Source organism: Rattus norvegicus, chromosome 1 (assembly GCF_036323735.1).
Source record: "Rattus norvegicus strain BN/NHsdMcwi chromosome 1, GRCr8, whole genome shotgun sequence".
In the NCBI taxonomy this organism is placed as follows: domain Eukaryota; kingdom Metazoa; phylum Chordata; class Mammalia; order Rodentia; family Muridae; genus Rattus; species Rattus norvegicus.
This window is the reverse complement of record NC_086019.1, coordinates 203,985,102-204,005,363: the sequence shown is the minus strand read 5'-3', so window position 1 is coordinate 204,005,363 and position 20,262 is coordinate 203,985,102. Positions and strand designations below refer to the sequence as shown.

General features: G+C 48.1%; 1 long non-coding RNA gene across 1 annotated transcript in view; it reads right to left on the bottom strand.

Annotated features, from left to right (window-relative positions):
• Positions 1–19,620: 19,620 nt before the first annotated feature.
• The window catches only part of LOC134485197 (uncharacterized), a 15,090-nt gene continuing 14,448 nt past the window's right edge, over positions 19,621–20,262 (bottom strand). The window contains exon 3 of the long non-coding RNA XR_010063191.1: positions 19,621–20,262. This exon is cut by the window's right edge and continues 2,997 nt beyond it. This is a non-coding gene — a long non-coding RNA (uncharacterized LOC134485197).

Genomic DNA, 20,262 nt, shown 5'->3' with positions numbered 1-20,262 from the left:
GATCACCTAGAATTCACCAGGCTTATGAGCACAAAAAGTCTGGTGTAAGCTGTTTGAAATAGCTTTGGCCGAGGCTGTCCTCTCAGGATCTGGGGACAACCTGCTTCAATGTGTAGTTTTTCAAGCTACCCAGTGTTCAAAACAGTAATTCTGGTATGAGAGGAGTATTGCTCACCATTCGACTGGCAATCCTCTTGCTCAAGGAAGCTAGGGCAGTGAGGGAACATCTACCAGATGCTAATTAGTGATTCAAATTATTCCAATCCCCTGTGGCCTTTATTTGTAGAAAAATGAATGGGGGTGCTTACAGTAAGAATCGAATGCCTAACACCTGTCCAGTGCCTCAGGGAGAGGCGCTCCTCTGTCTCTGTGGGACCATAGGCCAGTTACCTCCCTCTTATTTTGAGTTTGATGCTGTAGAAGTGTATTCCCAGTAGAAATGAGGCAGCTGCTTCAAATATTCCCTATACCCAACACCACAGAAGTATAACAGCTGTCTGATGAAAATTTCAGATGGAAATGTTTGAGGCATAAGTATGTCCTAAGCATTATATGATACCAAAATTAGTTGTGTTCGTCCGCACAGTTTCTAATGTGTGCTTAAGGGGGACTAATTTGCTTTCCTGACCACGCCCTCCAAGGGTGTGGCCACCCTTGGATGGCACCTTTGCCAGCTCCTTAACATCACTGAGAGCTCAGGGAACAGGTCTGGAGCATTCTCCACTTTCTTTGTTGAAATTGCCTGCCAGTGTAGAAGTTCATACTTCAAATTAACAAGCAACCTCCATGGACACAGCTTCGCCCTCTCTAAGAACTAGGCTGTCTGAGCTATGTTCTTCTTAGTGGACATTCAGTCCTGTAAGTCCACCTCTTGTTTCCCCATGTTTCAAAAGAAAGCAGAAGACAGATTTGTTTCCAAGTTGCTCAAAGTAGGGGAAGGAAGACTTCTAGTTGCTGTGTTTCCCCAGGGGAAATATTACACATTGGGTTTTTCTCTGTTGGAGCTGAAGAAACCGATTTCCTCTGGCTTGGAACACACTCAGACATCTGAGCAGAGCTCTTCACCTAGCCCTGACACCCCTAAGAAGACCTACAGGATATACTGAGTTCCTGCTCTTCTGTGTGTCCCTGCTAGGGAGGAGTGGGTCTGTGAAGGCCTGGGTTGTAAGGAGGTGTCTACAGCATGACACTGAAGTCACAAAGGGTCCCTGTCAGTGATGGAGCAATCTCAGTAATGGAGGGGAGGCTTGGTGCTCTTTCAGAGTTGAATTCTCATCAGGATGAATTATGTCATATGTCTGTTCACACTTCACATAGGCCATGGAAGATTCAACGGCATCTGGAACTGTCTGGCGTACTCGACCATATGGGATTAATAACTCAGTCATCAGTCTGAACACTCAGGATGTGAATACCCAAACCCCAGTGCACTAGGTTTCTGTGTCTATGGATAGAAGAGAGAGAGAGAGAGAGAGAGAGAGAGAGAGACAGAGAGAGAGAGAGAGAGAGAGAGAGAGAGAGAGAGGCAGAGAGAGAGAGAGACAGAGACAGAGAGAGAGACAGAGAGAGACAGAGACAGAGACAGAGACAGAGAGACAGAAAGAACGAGATACAGAGACACAAACAGACAGACACCAATACTCTGTGCCCACCTGTCTGGTGTCAGACAGATTAGATAGATGGGACTATGGGGAGACCCTGTAAGAAGCCTGTGATAGAAACTGTTGTCTGGAATTCATGAAGCCTTGCCCATGCTGTAGGGTATTTTACTTTGTTGAGGACTCAGTCCCTGGCTACCAGGAGGCCCAGCCCATACATTGCCCATATTCTTCTGTGCATATATGAATCTCAGGGATGCTGCATGGCCTATTGGCTGTGCACTTTTTCTTGGAGACCAAAATTTCACTCTAAAGGGTTTGGAAGCTTGATTGAGAGTGTTTATATCTGAACCTTTTAGAGCAATTCTTGGAGATTCTTAGTACAAATCCTTGCTGGGCTCATCTGATAGCATTGCTGGTTCCAAATGCAAGCCTTCCAGTATGTCAGGTATACAGGAAGCCATGGTGAGTTCCCACCACATAGGCCCACTGGGTTCTCAGAACACAAGGTCAAAGGAGTCCCTGGATTTCTGGGTGGAGGCTCACTTTTGATGGGCACCAAGCAAAGCCTCAACTAGCTATAGAGCACTGCATGGAGATGGTGTCCTCAAACTGGAGACCCAGAGCCTACAGTGCCCTCATGGTTGAAGCCCAAAGCTGGAGCAGTGGGAGACAGACCTTCCCAGGAAGTTGAGTCATCTTGATGCCTTGAAGCCTGAAATTTGGTCTTGATTAATAAGCAATGCTAAGTGAGAATACAAACACACTGTCTTCAGGTTGGGCCTCCTGGTGGCCAGGGACTGAGTCCTCAACAAAGTAAAATACCCTATGGCGTTCATGTGGACTCCGGCCTGTGATGAAGAATCTTCCTGTGCCAGTAGGACACCAGGACTCGGGTTGTAGGTGGGTAGGAGCTGCTCTCATGTCTCTCTTATGCTCAAGGATGGTTGAAAAGCAACCACCTATAAGGACAACCCCTGCTCACTGGAGCAGGAAGTCACCTTCGATGCTGTGTGTCTGAAGAAGAATCTGCTGCCTGTACAGTGCGACTTCACCCCTGGCATGTGTACCCTAGGATCCAGGTTCTTCTACATCACCTAAACACATAGCTCACAGGTTCTGACAAGTCCAGTTTGTGGTGATGGGGAGAGTTTACAGGTGAACAAGAACAGCCCTATAGTTTTACATGAGGGCCATGGCTGTATGTCATTGAACCTATTTAATCTCAATCATGGGCTTCTACCCTGATTTAATTATTCAATTCCCGTATAAAATACATATGCGGCCTTTAATTTATAATGTCTTTATCAACACTAGATCTGAGCAGATATCTACCCTCTATGGCTACTAGAATCTACTTTTCTATCAATAGCCCAAAGTTATTACTTACTATGATCCGTCTGAGATGCTCTTAACTCCAATTGGCCAGCACTCATGGCCATGATGTCAAGATTCTTACCCCACACCATAGCATCTTCTCCTCTCTCTACCTTCTTCTTTTCATGTTTTCCACAGACCCCAGATCCAGGAACTACAAGCCCTGCCTGCCTATGTCTTTTCTTCCCAGCTATTGGTTGTCAGCATCTTTATTTAACCAATAGTTTTAAATTAAGGAGCAAAGTCACATTGTACATGTGATTTCTCTCATTCCTGGAAGCAACCAGGCCTTGGGGGCCAGTATTTATCATTACAATACATATCAGAAGATCAACTCTCATAGTTCTTGCACACATGGAGAGCACTGCAGTGAAGGGGTGTTGGGGCAGGTTGGAGTTCCCATATAGCAGTGACATGCATTTGCTGGCCTGTCATAGAGAGACTTGTAGCTGCTCTTAGATGACTCAGCAGTTTTGTCATAGTTAGTGTCTCTGTTGTTGTGAAGAGACACCATGACCGAAGCAACTCTTTTTAAGTTTATCTGTTTTATATATTTATTTATTTATGTATGTGTTTATTTATTCATTTACTTAATGGCAACTTATAAAGAAAAACATTTAATTGGGGCTTGTTTACAGGTTCAGAGGTTTAGCCCTTTATCACCATGGCAGGCAACATGATGGCGCACAGGCAAACATTGTGGTGGAGAGATAGCTGAGAATTCTACATCTGAGTCAGCAGGCAGCAGGAGGAGAGAATGAGTCACTGGGCCTGACTTGAGCTTCTGAAATCCCAAAGCCCACCCCTAGAGACACTTCCTCCAACAAGGCCACACCTACTCCAATGAAGCTACAGATCCTAATCTTTTCAAACAGTGGCATTCCCTATGAGCCTGTGGAAGCCATTTTCATTCAAACCACCACAAATCTAAAGCCTACAGTGGTCCTAGTGGCATGATCTATAGAGGAGTGTTTATATACTAGTTTCTGGAGTGAGTGGTAGGTGAGGACTGAACTAGCCTGGCTACATGTAGTCTAGGTACTTCTTCTGGATCTGCAGGTCTAGACTGAGGCTAGAGCTCAGGGATACCACAGAGGCCACAGACAGAGCCAAGGAGCTGCCTGTGTGTGCTTGACTGTGGGCAAGACTCCTTCCCTCTCTGGCATCATACATGAGACTGGCTTCCTAAAGACTTTACATTCTCTTCTTTGGTTTCCTTGTTGTTGAACATTGTGATGGTTTATATATGCTTGGCTCAGGGAGTGGCACTATTAGGAGGTGTAGTCTTGTTGGAGTAGGTGTGTCACTGTGGGCGTGGGCTTTAATACCCTCATCCTAACTGCCTGGAAGCAGGTCTGCTAGCTGTTTTTGGAACAAGGGGTGGAACTCTCAGCTCTTCCACCCCCACGTCTGCCCGGATGCTGCCATGCTCCTGTCTTGATGATAATGGATTGAACCTCTGACCTGTAAGCCAGCTCCAATTAAATGTCATCATTGTAAGAACTGTCTTGGTCATGGTGTCTGCACAGCAGTAAACCCTAACTAAAACAGACATTTAATGTTTTCTCTTCCTCTTCTTTCCCAGTCGCCCTGAATAAGGTGGTTTCCAAAACCCCAAAGACCTTTGCATTTTGTTAGTTCTATGGAGACGGCTGGTCCATGGCTCCTACTAGGTGCCATGGAAGGAGCATGTTTGCTCATCTGCAGGTGTCTGCAGGTGGTCCTCCTGCAGTAGTTCCATGAACCACTTGTGATGCGAAGTGTCTTGGTCACTGTCCTATTGCTGTGAAGAGATAGCATGAACAAGGCAACTTTTGGAAAAGAAGTCATGGAGTTTGCTTACAGTTTCAGAGGTTTAGGCCATTTTCATCATGGCAGTGAACATGGTAATGCTGGAGAAATAGCTAATAGTTCATGTTATAAACCTCATCTATGGGACAAAAGAGAGACTTACATCGAGTAGGCTTTTGAAATCTCAGAGTCCACCCCCAATGACACACTTCCTTCAACAAGGCCATAGCTCCCATTCCTTCTAATCCTTTCAAATAGTGCCACTCCCTGATGATTAAGCATTCAAATATATGAGCCTATGGTGGCTATTATTATGCAAACCACTACAGCAAGCCTGTGATGTTGTGATAAGCAGACCTAAGGTCAGGAACAATCTTTGGGCCCTCCTTATTGTGGGGAAGTCTCACTGACCAGGGAGCTCTGTCCAGCTGGTGGCATCAGTAGAGGCTAAGAGAGAGAGCCATACAGTTGTTTTAGTGATACAGGAACTACCAACATCAGACAGACGTCAGGCCAGCCAGGCCTTCCCATGTAAGGCATTATACACTGTGTAAACAAGAGGCTGGCTGCCCAGAGCTGTCAAACATTCAAATTTTGAACCACACACATGTTCACCTAAGAAAATATAATTATAGAGAAGGCTCCGTGGCAGCTTGCTTAGCAGGCGTAATGTCACCCAGCTCAGTGTTCCCAGTGTAATTAGCATGAGTGCACGAGGAGCTGAAACCACTGCTAAATTAAGCCGTCACAGTGGAGTGTGCAGGACCCACATTAACCCCTCCACAATGGAAGGTGCAGGCTTCTGCTCAAAGCTCAGTCAGAGTGAAGCTTGCAGCCATATACACAGATGTCACCGCCGACACCTGGTACATGTGGGGAGCCAAAGCCCAGTGTGAAATTAGACATGGTAATTTGACACAGGAAGTACTGCCCTGGTTATCAATGACTGAAATGGATTACTTGATGATACTTTATTTTGACCTCATGTAACTCCAACTCCATCTTTGAAAAGTATTCATGCTAAAGACTTAGCATGTTTTTATCCAAGTGAGAAGCCAATAGTCTGTCAGGATGGACGTTCCTCACAGAAACACTGATTGTGTTTTGACTCCTGTCTTATAAGTCAAGTCTTATACACACTGTGTCCCACCTGCCCTGTGGCTCTTGCCACACATTACTGCTCACAGTCAATGCCAGACTCTGAGGGGCAAGTCTCAGCTTTCATAGGGGCCCTCCACAGGGGAGCCCTCAGACCCAGAGCCTTGCCTCAGCTTGGATATAAGGACAGGCTGAAGATTCTGGGGGGAGGTTGTTCAGTTTAGCTGCATTTGGGGTTCGGGCAGTGTTGGCGTATTTTATTACATTCTTATACCCCTACCTCCTTCCAGCCCTTATTCCAGTCCAATCCTTTCCAACCTTCCAGAGGAAGACGGGAGTATAGCTCTCTTTCAGCCAACAAAAGAGACTATTTCCTGCTGACTAGGGGCGTTGGTTTCCTTGGGGCAAGTCCAATCTTCCATTGTCAGGATATCTGCAACTTCCCATCAAACCACCACCACAGGAAGCAGAAGCAGCAGGGGGAGCAGCAGCAGCCTTCTCCTCAGAGCCGCAGCTGCCACCCCCCCATCTGCAGCTAGCAGAAATCATGCCTCCCCGCCTCCCTCCAGAGCACGAGACAACCATAGTTAATGGCCACGGACAAACCGAAGTAGCAGCCCCATATCCCAAAACTGGGGTTTGAAGAAAAACATGCATTTAACTGGGTTTTTTTTTTCAAGAAACCAAAACTCTCACTACGAGGCAGTTCCTTACTGTTCCAGTAGAAAAGAAGCACTAAGTCCCTGCAACCCCACGCTCAACCAAACACAAGGGATCAGGGAAATTCCAGCTTCTACCAGCTGCCAGCAATACCTGCCTCCATCTTCAGCAGAAAGAAGCTCTGTCCTCCTGGGCCTGGGTCTCAGGGTGTGTTCTCTGGGACAGCCTGGAGACATCTCCACAGTGAGGGTGGAGACTGGGTGACCGGCAGCAGTGGCTGGCTGTTATGACAGTCCATGACACTTGCAGAAAGGTTCCTCGTTCTGCTGTTAGGGGTCAGACACAGGGGCCCTGGGCCATGATGACCTTACATTGGTGCCTCCTGTTCTCCAGCTGTGTCCTCAGTCCCCTGCCCACATTCAGAGACCACGAAGCCACTACCTTGCTCAGACCTGGTGAGCTTCGGTAACGATGCCAGCTTTTCACTGCCGCCTTCCATGTATAAGTGGTTTAGACGTAATTGTCAGAAATGATTCTTACATTCAGGCCGTTAAAATCCATTAACCATGGGAGATTCTGAGCAAGCCTCAGTACATCTATTCTGCGGGCATGTTTTTCACAGCGGTCTTCCTTGTTTTTGCCCCAAGGCAAAAATGATCTTTTAAAAACTTCCCTTGAAGGTATTTTGAAAACAGAATGCAAAATGCAGATCTAGATAAATCCACAAAGCAGATATATATATATAAAAAAAAAAAAAAAAGGAAAATGCAGCTGCATTGTGCTGGCTTCCAGAGCGCTTCTGCGACTGGTGTACAGTGAGTTTTCAAGGCCCCTCAGGGAAGATGTCAGTAGAAACACCATGTCGGTGGCCATTCGAGTAGCATTAATACTTACAGACATGTTGATTCTGAAAGTCCAAGGAAGCTCAGGTCAACTGTGTTGATTATGTTATTCTTCTCTGGAAGGAAGCGAAGCAGTGAGTACCCACCTCACAGGGAGCAATCTGGAATGGTCAGGTCCAAGATCACAGAGCTACGGGGAAAACGGTGAAAACTCTCTCTCTCTCTCTCTCTCTCTCTCTCTCTCTCTCTCTCTCTCTCTCTCTCTCTCTCTGTGTGTGTGTGTGTGTGTGTGTGTTATAGGGAAAATAAGCTTTCTAGATAATCTATCTGGATGTGTGTGTCGGGCTAGGCACAACTGCTGGTCCTGGCTGCACAGAGTTCAAATACTCATGAACTAATACACACTTTCTTTGGCTTCTTCCTTGGTTGGCTGCCTTGTGCAGTATCTGGTGCAGCTATAGCCACACCGATGGTCAGCCTGTAAGACTTGTCTTGTTTCTTTGTGTCCCTGACATTGGAGTTATGGGCCCATTTCACTTCACATAGTTTAAGACAGGGAAAATCATGCTGCCTGGGACAAACCCCTGTCCAGGCTGGTGGCTCAAGGCAAGGATGCTCGATCTGTCTTCTAAGTATACCTTCCAGCCAGTTTCATCTGGTTTAGAAGGGGAAGCAAAATGGAGGGACTCAAAGGGTTTCCACGTTCTGTCTAGGGGCTGCTGGAGGAGAAAGGGAGGGGTTTCTTGCTGTGCACAGAGTTTGCTCGTCTGTGGAATGAGCAGCACACATAGCTATTCACAGGCTGGCCACACTGATCTTACCAGGGGGACCTAGAGCTTTTGGATCCAGAACATTGCACCAGACCAGGCAAGACCCTAGTAAGGGTCTAGCTGTTTCTGGTGGCCACTTAAACTGTGTAGGGCTAAATCCCAGCTCCAGGCTGTGAACTAGGCCAGAGAAGGGTACTGGATTAATAAAAAGATCTGCTGTCGTGCCTACAGAAAGGAGAGGTTCTAGAAAAGCAAGCCTGGTGAGGTGGAGACACGGGGAGCTTGACAAGTCAATCAGAGCAAGCAGTCTCCCTGTTTTAATACTTGAACTGTTAGCTGTTTGGGTAAAGTCCAGGATATGAATCAATAGGCCAGTTCTACAGTTTACAGCAGACCCTTGAGGGAGACCAGTTGGTTCTCATGGGATTCTATAAGGAAAAGATGGGTTTCCAGGACATGGTGCTGGCTGCAGGTCATATATTGTGTGGGCTCCTGCTTGCAGAGAAACACGTGAGGTACAAAGGAAACTTAGTTCATCATGATGTAGCCAGGCTGGATCAAAATTCTGGAGTCTGACACCAGGCCAGTTTATTTTAGACATATTTAAGTGAGTACAATTTTGTGGGAAAAAAAGTTTACTGGTAACAATATCCCAATCTCATGTGCGCAATAAATCTCAAGGCATGATTTCATCAAAACTCTTTTGCAGAATACATGTGACCTCTACCGTGAAGATGGGCTCTATAGCTTAAGGGTCCAGGATCTGGTATAGTCTCTGACTGTGAGGAGATGACATTTTCTCCATTTTAGGACCAGATTTGACTTCAAAAAGAAAGTCATCTGTTCCAAGAACTGACTATTAACATCGCCCCCTCCTCCAAGTCATCAGTCCCAGGAACTAGGCCATAAGTCACCAGCTCCAGGAATAGACCATCAATTCCAAGAACAAGGCCATAAAATCCCCCATCCAAAGGACAGTCTGGAGATACCCTCAAGGATGGGAAATATCTTATCTGAAGATGGGCCATCCATGCTGGGCAGCCTCATATGGTCTGGGTATCTCATCCTGTGGTTAAAGTTCCTAAAACAGGAATACAGCCCACTGATCACCTGGACACAAGCCAATCAGAAGTGACCCATGTAACGTCTCCAGCATCCACCAATGAAGTTCTAGATTACCTAACCCTAGCGAAAATTCCCCTGGTTCCCTATAAAGAGGTCTGCATGCCTTTGTCTGGGATCACCAGTTTTGTAAGTGGCTGACCCCTGCATGCAGGCTTCTTGCTTTTGTGAAATAAAACAATTGCATATGTGAGTGATGGGCTCCGAGCAGTGTTTTTGGACTTAACAACTGAGATAGCGCGGAGCTCCTCGGTAGGCTATAAAATACATATGCTACCTCCCCTGTCTTGTTAGGTCTTGTTCTGTTGCTCAACAAAACATGACCAAAAAGCAAGTTGGGGAGAAAAGGGTTCATTTGGCTTACATTTCCATACTGCTGTTCATTACTGAAGGAAGTCAGGACAGGAACTCAAACAGGGCAGGATCCTGGAGGGAGGAACTGATGCAGAGGCCATAGAGGGTGCCATTTACCGGCTTGCTTCCCATGGCTTGTTCAGCTTGTTTTCTTAAAGAACCCTGGACTATAAAGGATGGCACCACCCACCAAGAGCTGGGCCCTTCCCCATTGATCAATAATAGAAAATGCCTTACTGTTGGATCTCGTGGAAGCATTTCCTCAACTGAGGATCCTTCCTCTCTGATTCTAGCTTGTGTCAAGTTGACACACAAAACAAGCCAGTATATCCCCTAGGGATGGTTTCTACTGACCGAGAAAGATAACTGTCTAGGAAGGGGGAGTCTGGGTTAAACATTCTGGGAGATTTGGGTAAGGTCTGCCTCTCAGACAGCAATGGTCCCCAGGTTATTAACAACATCCACTCCCAGCCTTCTATGTGAGAAACAGGTATATGTTTTCTCCATTGAGGACACAACCCTGTGTGATTATCATTTCTGGTTTTTCCGGTGCCTATCTATGAGCACTCATGCCCTCTACAATGTATGTGGAATGAGAGCTTGTGCAAAAGATGAATTCATCAGAATGGATCAAAGACTAGGCACAGCCCAGGAAATAGGAGCTGCACTGTATGGCCACATGGCAGGAGATGATTTAGCAACGTTTCTCAACCTGTGGCTCGAAATCCCCTTGGGAGTCAAAAGACCCTTTCACAGAGGTCACCTGAGACCCTTGGAAAACACAGATATTTCTACTACACTTCACAGTGTAGCAAAATTACAGGTATGGAGTAGCAAAAAAGACGAGTTTATTGCTGGGGGTCACCACAACATGAGGAACTGTATTAGGAAGGTTGAGAATCTCGGATTTAGCAAATTCACTAAACATGTGACGAGACAAAAAAAGCCAAAATTGGACTTCTAGAGATAACACTTAAGAAGCCCCGAGAAGTTCCACTCTGGCAGCAGGGCTCGCAGTCACGTCTCTGACAAAGGATTGGATACAGAGCACACACAGAGCCCTCAGTGGTGCAAGGATGGGGAGAGGCAGCGTGGGGGGACACGGTGGGTGGGTAGAGAATGATCAGGCCCCTCAGGAAAGGAGATGGTAAAGCCACTGCGGACTGTGGCAGCCATGGGGTCGGAAGGTCGAGCAGATACCCTATCTATCCTTGGCTCCTCAGGACCAGAAGTGAGCTTCGTAGCACTAGAAGGTAACACCAGAAAGTGTTGAGAGTTCAGGGAAAACTGAGTCCCTCTCCCTCTTAGCTCAGGGCAGCCAGTTCAGGAAAGGAATTTGAGTTTGTTTAGTTTTCTTTTTTACACTTTGAATTTCCTCCCCCCATCCTCCCTTCCCCCCATGTCTCTCTTTCTGTGTGTGTTTGTGTGTGCATGTGTGCTTGACAGCTGAAGTACCCCAAAAGCCTAATGTGGAGGTTTCTTAAAAAGTAAAGTGTAAGCTTATTACCCATCGCTGGTGTCCATTTCTAGGAAAGGGGGCATTTTCTTTCTTTCTTTCTTTCTTTCTTTCTTTCTTTCTTTCTTTCTTTCTTTCTTTCTTTCTTTTTTTTTTTCGGAGCTGGGGACCGAACCCAGGGTCTTGTGCTCGCTAGGCAAGCGCTCTACCACTGAGCCAAATCCCCAACCCGGCATTTTTTTTTAATCACAGGCACTCAGGGGTTCCACACAGTGCTGTTCACAAGGACAAAAGAACATGTCATGGACCCGCGGAGCGGGTGGTTCCTGCATCTGGAAGACCAGCTCCTGACTTAAATCAGTGGTGAGCTTTGAAGATGTGAGTGAGTGGCCAAGGGCCATGCATGTGTGGATTCACAACTAAGAAATCACAATCATAGGAAGCCCCACAGACAGAGCTGACCAGTGCTAGCTGGCAGGGGTGGCCAGAAGGCCATAGGTTGACTGTGTGTGATGAAGGGGAGCATTTCTGAGGTAAAGGTGACACTAAAGCCATTGAATTGTAGGCTACAAGAGGATGACTTTCTGGAATGTAAGCCATACCCCAAAACCTATTGAAACAATCAAGTGCCCTGAGGGTCAGACTTAGGTGTGGGGTGGGGCTGACTGCTCCTGGACTAAACATCCAGGGTAAAAGTCCTGTCCCCAACCTGAACTGGTTCCCAGAGAGGGTGGTGCTTTTCTGTACCTGTCCCCTCTATTTCCCAGGCGTCTCTAGGTGTCCAGATGGCAGCTTCCCTGAGGCAGGAGCAGGGATCTCGGGCATGGTTGGGGCCAGGCATTTGCTGATGAGTGATTGAATAAGAAATGTCTGCTCCCTGGCTTGTCCGAAACTACAGAGGGGTCTCAGTGTGAGGGGAAGGGTCAATGTCTTTCCCTTCTACCATAGCATGCCAAGGCCTCATGTCCAAGGACAGTGGGGGACCAAGGACACTTGGGGACCTGCCCTCTAAGAATCAGAAGAGGATCTTTAGCTCATTGCTCTCCCTTGGCAAGTTTAGTTTGTTTGATTTCAAAGTCTGTGTGTGAGTGTGTGTGTGTGTGTGTGTGTGTGTGTGTGTGTGTGTGCACAGAGACACAGACAAGAAAACCATCTGACAAGCTGCCCATTGACACCCACCTTCTGACCAGCATACCCCTCGCACTCAGTCCCCACAGCCAGCATCCATGACAATACCCACGCCAGTCATGTTCTTCAGGAAGCATGTTCCCATGAAACAAAGTCTGATGTGGTGAGGATGGGGTTCACATTAGAACAGCTCCTGTAGTCTTCACTGTATTTCAGGGACAGCCTAGCATCTAGGGAGTTGCCATGTGGAAGGTGGGAGGTATGCAAACCCCCTTCCCATTATTCAGTAACTCGGCCATCTGAGACTTCCATTTGCCCTACGAAGCCAGACACAGTACACAGCAGTAGGGGCCCACTGATACAAGGGGCCCAGGATGATGAAACCAGAGACAGGAAATGACTTGGTGGTGGCCAGGGCCTTGGCAGGGGTCTTGGGGGATGGGAGTGGCTGCCCATGCATGGGGGTTTCTTTCTGGGTGACAGTATTTTGGAGTAAGACAGTAACACATTATGAATGTATTAAATGCTAATTCGCGTACTTACACTGGCTAATTCCACATTGTATGAATTTTACTTTAATTCACATCAAACTCATATGAAGTTGTTTCTTGTTCTCTGAGTTCCTGGGTGTCCATCTATCTTGGCACCTATATCGGCTGCAAGACCCAAGGTGAGTTGGCCTTTACCTGTACTGTGGATGCCTAGGGGAGTCCACCCTTGTATTAGTCAGCATCTTCTTATCTCGGTCAAATGTTTCTAGAAATGCTGTCAGATACACACCTAACGGTGATTCTAAGTCTAATTTGCAAGATTAATGATCACAATCCTCCTGAGTGAGGGGCAGCCTTGACAGAGTTTAGGGGGAATCCCTGTTGGTAGTCGGTATTTCGTGTGTCTTAGCATGAGCTCAGCAAGACTCGGAACCGGTGGGCAGGCATGTTGTGCCCTTCCTATCCCAAGGGCTCGGCTCCTCATCCCAGCCCCGAGGGTGACTCTAAGTGCTAATCCCTTCTTTTTCCCAGAATCCTCTTGTCCTAAGAGGTGTGAAGTTCATGTCCAGGGCCCGGGTCCCCCTTTGTCTCACTTCAGAGGCTGTGTAGGTAACTGGCTTGCAGACGAGCTGGAGGCCTGTTGTTACACAGTGGCCCCCAGCTTCCTGTTGTCTCTTTCCTTCCTGAAGCTCCCTGACCATCTTGTTTTGAAATGTCCAGGAGCACCCACTGGTTTCCCTCTCTCTCTGGTCTTGCTTCCTACCTACCTCTGACTTTCTATTTTTGTGTTAGAGAGATTTCCTCAGTCCTCAAAGGCTTCTTTCCTTTCGTTGCTCCTTTGCCCCTTTCCAAGGCAGTCGCTGGGTTTGGCTCTTTACGAGTCTGTTCTGTCCTCAACTCCTGAATATACCATTTTCTCCCATCTTTGAGTAATTTTGAAAGCTTTCTGCTTCCTGTATTGGGTCTGTATGTTTCTCGGCCATTCATGCATAGAGGATCACGCCTTTGTGGGAATATTTGGGCTACTGAAGGGCTGGTGGGTCTCTGAGTGAGGGTGGGGATGTTGGGTAGCTTTATTCCGTTCCAGCTTTTATGGAGAAAAAGCCAGTCCCACCCTGCCTAGAGAACATGAGCTTCCGGACTTTGGGGCTAGAGCCCCTGTGGCGGCGGCAGCATAGATGGCTCCCTCTCCTGGACCATTTCCCAGGATAAATCTGAGACAGATGGATGTTTGCAGATCTCCTCCCTGGCTGAGTCTCTAGAGCAAGATCTTTCCTCCCCAGGTCTCTCTGTTCCCAGTAATTACAGCCAAGCTTACTCTTGAACACTGCTTAATACCTTTCGAAGCACGTTCATAGTGTGGCTTCTAGCCTGCTTGCAGGGGCCCTGGTAGAGCCAGGCTGTGCGGCCCCTACACCTATGTGTGTCCTCGCAGGATACCCAAGCCCGTGCCTGATGGAAGTGAGTATGCCATGAGTTTGGATATCTTCAGAGCTCAGTTTCCTTTGTCTTCTTATGTTCTGTGAGAGTCTGCAGCCACCCAGACCAAGAGCCTTGGAATACACACAGCTGCCAGGCTCCCAGGCCGTGCCCTCCAGAACTGCTGTCTGAGAAGAACCTCAGTCTGGGTGTGGGCAATCAGCCATGTGCCCTGAAGGTCAGGAAACACCCCAGACCACAATGAGGGTAAGGGAGGGACCTTTATAGCACATAGTGGAGCCCCCTTTCCACAGCCCAGGCAGCAGCTATCGCAGATACAGCAACTATGACAGATATAGGCAGATGTAGCAGGTACAACAGGGACAGAGTACAACAGTATCTGACAGGTGCACATGTGCAGAAGTAGGTCAGGTACATGTGTGCAAATGTAGGTCACATACATCTATGCAAAACTGTGACAGGAACATGTGTGAAAATGTATATGACATGTGCTCAGGTGCAGCTGGATGGCAGTGCACAGGTGCAGCAGTATGTCAGGTGCACAGATGCAGTGGTGTGACAGGTGCACAGATGTGGTGGTATGGCAGGTGCTCAGGTGCAGCTGGATGGTAGTGCATAGGTGCAGCAGTATGTCAGGTGCACAGATGCAGTGGTGTGACAGGTGCACAGATGTGGTGGTATGACAGGTGCTCAGGTGCAGCTGGATGATAGTGCACAGGTGTAGCAGTATGACAAGAGTGCAGGTGCAGCAGTGTGGCAGATGTGAAAGCATAGCAGTATGTTAAGCGCACAGATGCAGCAAGGAGTACAGCAGGTGTGCGTGTGCAGCAGTGTGGTAGGGATGCAGGTGCAGGTGGTATCATGCTGTCTTGTGAGGCTTAGGCTATATATGGACCTGCCCAAAGTCTGACTTTTGGGCAAAGGGGAAACTTTAAATTTGTTTTTTTTTGCCTGAATCTTAGGGTACACATCCTGGATTGAGCCAATTCTGCTGCTCTGTGTGGGGCTGCTTCTATCACAGGTGATTTTGGAGCAGGGTGAGTCCCTCCATTACCCTTTCTCCAGGGCTAGGGACCAGGCTTGCCTTTCCTCCAAGCTATGCTGGAAGGTAGAAAAAGCCCTAAGGATCCCAGTCACCCCAGGCAGGTTTGAGCTTGTGGTGTCTCCTTCACACTAGTGGGTCCTTGCATTGATAAAAAGCAGAAGGTTGTATGTGCAACCTGGCACCTTAAGTGCTCCCAGGCAGCCGAGGCTGTTCAACCCTGACACACTCTGGAAATAACTCTGTGTGGAAGCCACTTCTGAGTCTAGAGAGGGCTGACAGAAAGATACAACACACAGGGCTTTCTTCTGTGTCAAAGCCTTTCTTCATCCAAGACCACTAAATTCATGCTGGCTTTCCCCTTCAGATGACAAGCGTCCAGCTGCCCATCTTCCTACAGCTCTTATTTTGGGAAACTTTGCTACCGTCAGCCCGTGATTATGAACAGCTCTTTGACCTAATTACGACTTGCCTCTTTGTTTCCTGCCGGCTCATCAGGCATCCACCCCACACTTGACAGCTGAGTGCAGCGAGTGGGTCAGCTCCCCTCCCAAGCTCTATGCCAGGGCCTCCGGGGCTTTGCCTGTAAGATGACTGTTCCAACCCACTCCGCCCAGGGTCAGTCTGCATGGAGTCCCAAGCCCTCCGGGATCTTATACAAAGCTATGCTTTCCCAGTTTAGACGCTGGGTGTTGGGCACCTCTGCTCTCCCTAAAGAACCCCTTCCTCTCACTGACCATATCCTTCATGGTACACTGGAATAACCAACCACCACAGGCACAAGCCCGTGCCCCCCCATCCTTTCTGCCTCTCAGAGGCCCATCCCTGTGGGGGATTGGTGTGGAGGGAGGACCTAAGTCATGTCCTGGGATAGGAGCAAAACCAGGAAGCCAGGAAGAAGACAGATTAGAGATCGAGGAGGGATGGCCCTTAGCCAAGGCTCCCGGGCCGTTAGGTAGAGAGCAGCCAGCCCACGTCACCCACCCCTCAGCAGCCCCTGGAAGCCAAAGAACTGAAGAGACCCCTCCCCCCATACCAACTGCTCCATAGGCTGAGTCATAGAGTAAGCATGGGAAGGACATTGGCCTTGCCTGGCCCACTTCCAGTCCTGATGGGTCACCAAACACTTCCCTTTGAGGCCCATGTCACTTTCTGAGAGGGCCCTGGCGGCAGAGAGGCTATTTCTGCCCCAGCTGAGTGGCTTTGCGTGACAGTACTGTTCAGAATCTTAGATTGGCTTGGATCTATACAGTCCATGTCCGCTGGGTGCCTGGTACTTCTATCTCCCAGACACTGTCCCCCAGTGACAGTAGCACGCTAACACAGACTCTGGTTAAACTGCAACAGGGTATTGTCTGGAAAAGGCTCCTAAACCCAGCTTCTGAGTATGTGGCAGGAGCAGACTCTGTGCCCACAGTGCCGGGTGTGATCACGCCTCGGACACAGTTCACACGTCAACAGCACACAGAGACACACCACTTCTCAATGGAAACTTCAAGTCCAATCTCTTCGCATGGGGTTAAGAAAAGGAGAGACACTGTCTTGATGCTGACCATGAACTCCAAACCTGGTTCCCAGTTCCCACCTATCGAAACCCTTTCCACCCACTGCTACCATCTGACAAGGCCGTTCCCCACACAGCCACTTGCTGCACCAGAGTTTAATTCTAACACCTTTCAAAGAGCAGTCATGGACAGATGGCTCAACACAGCTCTAGCACTAAAATCCATACCCTGGTGGCCAGCGGAAGGACTGGAAAGCAGCTGAAGTTTGGCAGTAGAGGTGACAAATCTCAGTAGCCTGAGAAGTCTGCCTCTTGCCCATGTGTGGTGTCTCTGGGCAGCCATGGGCTGCCTCAACTCAGCTAGGAGTTGGGGAACCAGAAAACTCTAGGTTGCCCATCCCCACTGACTACCCCTTCGTGCCATATGACAGGTGGAATATGCACTTGTCAGTGAGTCTGCTCGTGACTTTAGGGGTGTCAGGTTAAAGGGTACCCCCATAAGGCAACCCTTCATCTTTCACTCCAGGACACAGGTGTCCCACTGGCCATGCCTTAATGGTGCCTACAAGTGAGAGCAACAGTGGAACCAGATGTGCATCCCAGTGACGTGTGAGCTATAGGAGAAAGACAGGGTTTCCGCAGTGGCTGGAGCCTATTCTGGTCCTTTTCAGAGTCTTGATGTAGGCACTCTACATTGGTCATGGCTCTCTTTTTTAGTTTAGTGCCTAGAAGGCCTCTTATCATCATCTCTGGTGGTACTGTCCCTCAAGGCAGTGCCTCAGCAGTGAAGGCTAACCATCTGTGTGCTCACCAAAGCTCTGGAAACCTACAGACCTCAATTATCTGCCATCTCTGATGTTGCTTTGGCTGGGTCTACCCCAGTCAGGCTGGAAGGGCCTACTCTGGGTGCATCTGGCTTGTTGCATGCTCAGGGCTCTGACAGACCTCTTCAGCCTACAAGGTCTTGATTAGGACCAGTTGCCTAGTCCAGGCTAGGGCACAGGACATGAAAGAGAGCAAATGAGGTTCTCGCATTGGGAGTTAGACTCTCCCAAGCTGACTCTAGTATCTAGTCTACTAGCCTCCTCCTCAGAAGGTCTCACTTATGCTGGATACCTGATCCTGGATCTAAGAGTCTACATAGCAGATGCCCAGCTGAGCTCTGGGGACTTTCCTCAGCCTTGTGCAGTTGTAATTACTCCCTTGGAAACAGAATCCCTGTAGCTTGGACATGAGTGTGTCCCCAGAGGTCCTGTGCTGGTGGTAAGGTCATAGTATTGAGGTAATAGGAGTGTTAAGCTAAGTGATATGATAGTAGTGACTGTGTCCCAGGGGAACTGTCCTAGGAAGGGATTGATCTTGTTCTCAGGGAGCTCAGTTAGTCCTAGGCTTCCTGTCCATACAGGTGTTTTCTCTATCTGTGAGGATTTGTGGAAAGGTGTGCCCTTGCCAGCTTGTGGCTGCAGGACTCCCACGTATAACCAGATCTCTGGTCCTCCCCACTGCAAGGTTAGATGCAAAGTGTCATGAAAGTATTTTTGTATTCCTGTCTGAATTCACATCAATTTCCTTGGAAAAGAATTAGCTAAAGCACACTGTTCTCTAATATGAGACTCACTCTGGTTGATTATAATGTCATGCAGTGATGAAGAACGCTTTCTGCCTGCCCCCGATGCCAGTCCCTGCTGATGGGTACTTCAGAAGGACTCGCCCAGTTTCTGCGACTTCTGTCCCCTTGTCCTCAGCGTGTTTGTGTTGGTAGCTGTGGAGACTGCCCATTTCCAGGAGTCCTTTGGGATCCTGTGTTCACTCACAGTCTTAACTTTGGTCAATTTTCCCCTACGTGTAATTTTCCAACATGAGAAAAGGTGGCGCTTAGCGATGAGAGACATGTTCTTAGCCTATAGTTATTCTCTGAACAACTGTGTCTGTGTGACAGCAGCAGTGGAAGTCAGCCAGGCCTGAGGAGGAGGATGTCTCAGAAGCATGCCAGAGCCCACTCCCTGGGCTGGAAGAACAGGTATCTGTGTACTGGCAAAGGCCCTGGGTGATTACCATGCCCACCACAGCTGTGGCAGTCTCCTCGCTCAGAGTGCATGGGGTTGGCCTTTTATTGTCACATTGAATCTGACTGGAGTCCAGCTGCCGGTGTGTAGCTATTCCAGGACCATCCGTGGTTTCTCTGCTTCTGCTCCCTCCTCCTGTCATTAACTTGGCAAACATTTATTTTGCACCACAACCCAGGCTTGAGATGCGATGAAAATCAGGCACAGACACAAAGGTACACACATGTGGTTTGGGGACCAGCCCCTGGGCCTCCTTGCTCTGCTGTGAGAGCCTAAGGTGGTTTCCCTTTCTTGCTCACTACTCAGATGATCTTTCCATCCACAGTGGAGGATCTGGGGCCAGAGAGGCTCCAGTACTTGAAGGGCAGTGTAACCATTTGGGCTGCTCAATGTCACCCTTGCTCTCAAATAATGACACGGAGGTTCATATCTATTTATGATACCTTTGACCTAGACTTAAGCTTGCTCCCCAACAAGCTTCTAACTGTTTATACCAGTCTGTGTCTACCACGTGGCTAGTCATCTCTCAGCTTCATATGTCTGACTTCCTCTGAGTGTGGGTGACAAATCCCTATACCTCTCTCTTTCCCAGATTTCCTCTCTGTCCAGAAGTCCCACCTTACTGACCTGCCTTTTGCTATGGGCCATAGACTTTTTATTTCAACCAGTCAGAAGGTACCTTATGGAGACAAGGAAGGGCAGAGACACATCTCACACAGCGAACAAAAACATCACTCGAACTGGGCAGCAATTAGGAAGGTAACCAAGCCAGCTCTGTCAGTCAACAGGGTTTCAAGGCAGGGAGTGAGGATTGAGAAGAAAAAAAAAAAAAACAAAAACAATTAGACAAAACCATAACATGACTCCAGCCCGTACTGAGCTGAGGCTGAAGCAGCTTTATTTTTCCCAGTCTGCTTTTGTATCATTCTAGGTGCATCCAAAATACACGGTCAGTTCTTAGATCAAAGACAAAGTAATCAAGCACAGTAGTAAACAAGGAGATCACAGGAGATAGTAATTAAGCAGAATAGTGAGGGAAAGGATCGCAAAGGTAATAATTAAGTTGTAAGCCAGGGGATTACACAGGTAGTAATTAAGCGAAGCAGTAAACAAAGCCCCACGGTCACTGTTTCTAATATTCTTATTGAGCCTGCTTCCTTGTCTGAGCCCAGTGACAAATGTCAAATTCCTAGAAGTGGCTGCAAAAGCTCTCAACAGGAAGTACAGATGACACACCCTATACCTGCATGAGCTCAGGAGCCTCAAACCAGTACACAGTGGAACAGCGTTCGGGCCAACAGAGACCGGTTTGCCTGTCCCCTGGCTCTCAGCTTGTAAGCAACAGTCTCTACCTGAGCCTATCTCTATGGGGAGTCTGGGGAGGATACTCAGGCCACCAAGGCCTTGGAAACCATTGTTTGGAGCCCATTTCCTCTTCCTCATTTGTTACCACTGAATCAGCACATCTTGAAGCTGACTACTTTTCCTTGGCCCCCAGTCCAGCCTGAGGAAGCTGCTCTGAA